The sequence below is a fragment of the Acanthisitta chloris genome, unplaced genomic scaffold (assembly GCF_000695815.1).
Source record: "Acanthisitta chloris isolate BGI_N310 unplaced genomic scaffold, ASM69581v1 scaffold31789, whole genome shotgun sequence".
Lineage (NCBI taxonomy): Eukaryota > Metazoa > Chordata > Aves > Passeriformes > Acanthisittidae > Acanthisitta > Acanthisitta chloris.
Window position 1 is genome coordinate 61,247 of NW_008690278.1, and position 3,302 is coordinate 64,548.

Sequence of the window (3,302 nt, forward strand, 5' to 3'; positions counted from 1 at the left end):
CTATGGAAAATAAAGATACATAAGTGTGAGTACACTCGACCATGTATACTCAAGCCAAGAAGCTATTCTGCACACATTAAAAGAAAAAAAAAAACCTGGCAGCTTTTCAGTTTGGACCTGACATTTCTTATATGAATATGATTCTCTTGATTTCAAAAGATCTCAAAATGGACCATTTTTTCTGCAAATTGTTCTGTTGCCAACTGCAAACATGTCTCTGAAATGCAAACTTTCGCAACAACTTTAAGAACAGTTTAAGACACGAGGAAGATGATAATGACTCTTCTAAAATAGAAATCAGAAATGTGTAGAGAACACAGCCATTAAAATTTGAACTTAGCAGGAACTCTGGACTAACATCTTCATTTTTACCAGGAATAGCACTGAAACTTTAACAAAGGATCTCAGTTTTACATCTCATCATGCAAGCTGCAGCATCTTTTACCAGTCTGGGGCATAGGGAAAAGATTAACTCAGGGGTGTTGCCTCACCTACTGAATCACTAATATTTCCTGTAGCACTGAATTTGTTTGACTTCTCTCATTCTAGCCAAGCATGACCTTGTTTAGCTTTTGAGGTCACAGCCTGAGGCAATATGGGATAAAGAATAATTAAGACAGTCTGGATTGTGATGCAACTGCATAATAGTCTATGACAAAACTACTTAATACTTCATGTCATTGCCAAAGACAGCAGTCTTCCAGTTACAGAACAAGATTGGCTGGACCAGTCTTATGGTCCATGGAAAAGTCTGATAAAAGTCTGATTGATTTTGATCTGCTAAATAATTAACACACAAGTAAAAGACAAAAAGCTACCAACAGGGATTTCGATGATTTACAGAGTATACCTACAGGCAGGTTGTCCAATAGGACAAGATTCAGCAAAAATATCCCATCTATATCAGTGCAAAGGCTCAACATTTTCTTTGATGCTGTTGAAAAGTCTTGATGCAGGCCTGTATAAAAGGCCACTGCACCTTCCACCATGTTCTAGTTTGTTGCCCCTTACTTTTGTACTTCTAACCTTGGGAGTCCACGATGAACTGAGTTAGTCAAGGACGACAAGTGACTTGATGCTGCACTTTCAAGTTACTGATGCCTGAGATTTTTCATCTTTACTGTTAATTATTATCCAAATGTAGATCAAGCAACTAACCTGAAGCATTAGCACTTGGTAGAAGTAATGCACTTCCTTTATCAAGACAATGATTAATTTCTTTAGTGCAGCTAACAGGAAGCAAGTCAGAGGACAGCTAGTAACAACCATAAGGAACTCAGAGCAGCAGCTGAACATGTACTAGAAACCACTTCCTGAGGTAAAGTACAGTTCTGATTCTTCCTATTTTAGTCATAAGCAGTTCATATCTATTTCTTCTTTGTGTCAATCTTACACTTTGGTTTAAGCATTGTTCTGCTCTCCTTATTTTAATTCTCCTCCCTCAATCCACATCTTTACAAATAACGGTTATAATCACAGGTTAATAAGCATAAAACAGTCAAACACATCTTTGGGGAAAAAAATAAGCTGAAAGGATTGGTTTACTTTTAGAAAGCTTTATCAGTGGCATTTTAGCTACTGTAAGGCCTTCTTCCTCCAGGCTGCATCTCAACATGACTAAAATCAAAATTACTATCTCAGTCCTCCAAATGCCCAAAATCACCTTTTATTGTTTTATGTTTTTCTTCAAAAATTGACTCAGGGTATAAATTTTCTCTCTATCAGCCTATTGCAGCTGATTACTAGGCTTTGACTAGACTTAAGATCCATGAATTATTCTTATTTCTATGCTTCTATAAGGCACAATTGACAACATAGTTTGATGTGAAAAAGCACATAACTTCCTTATATGCTGTGGATTGAGTCCTGCTGTGACAGAAGGGAGTGTTTGCATTACAGCAGGTTAACATTTATGTTCATGCCTAGTTAAGCACCAAGACAGTCATTAACAGGTTCCCTCTGCTTTCTGGTCAGAACTCTCCTAGCTTATTCCCCAGGGTCATCAGCACTTGTAATTGGGAGTGACAGAGGGCAGGGACAACTACCAGCAGGTCCTTAAAACCATTGCTAAAGTTAGCAGTGTTAAAAAGACAGTACATATATCAGGAATTATTGGAGGAAATACTTAAAACCAAATAAAACACAAGGGAGAGAATGAGTAAATACTACTACTACTAGTAGTAATAATGCTTTTACTTAAACCATACTTAAACACAGACAGCTGTGAAAAATCTTTCTAGTTTCTAGCAGATGAATATGCTTATACTACCATGCATCTGCCCTTAAACCTAGTATACAACCTGCCTTCTAGCAATATAGTAAGTGTTAAACAATACATTATCTTGTGGCTTGTCCTGTGCCAAGGGGGATCTGAAGGTAATAGTTAAACAACTACAAATATAATCCTGACACAGCAAGTCTGAGATATCTGACTGCTGTAGCTCTACTCAGCATGTGGAACTGAAGAACCCAGAGACTAGAGGACATGACACTTAACTCAGCCTTAAGGAACAACTTAGCTGACACAGGAAAGGTATATTTGTGGAAAACATGCTTTTCCAGTGACCAGAATCAGCTGCATGCCAGAGACAAGCATAACAGCAGAAAAAGAGCCTTGGGCTCACGACACTTGCTGAAACATTTTTCCAACACAAGCGAAATCCTATTTCTCATTCCTTCACAATGTTCCACTGCAATAACCAGTACTTGGATTTAGCAATCTTCCCCAAGAGATGTATAGTGTATGTTTCGTGTGAAGGAAATTACCATTTCCAACTCCTTTAGTGAACCCAAAGAACAGATTATTTTGACAGCAGACACATTTTTTTTTTTATTTTTAACTGTATTTGTAAAAATATAAATAAGTGAACAATCAACACTGTCCACAAGCCAGTTAAAAGTCCTTAAAATGAGCTGGTATTTTCCCACCTTTCCTCAAATCAGAAGGCAATAGTTTCATGACCCAGTTTACAATTAAGTACTCGGTAAGAACAAAGACTCTATTGTACCCCTGCCCAGCAGGCTAACTACATTTATAGCCTATGTTTGTTTTTACCATCAGTCTCAAGGAACAATTCCGATAACTGAAAGAAAGTTTCACGTGACTTTAACAATCAGCAACAGGTCAGAAATAACTTGCTCTCTACATGACTTGTTCTACTGAGTTTTGGAGATAAACAATGCATTCACAGACATTTGGACCACAATGTGGAAGTAGTTATCAGAGGAGGTGGCATCAGGTGAAGTGTCCTCTAAAAACTAAGAAACTCAATTAACTACTTTCTCACTCTCTTTACAAGGAG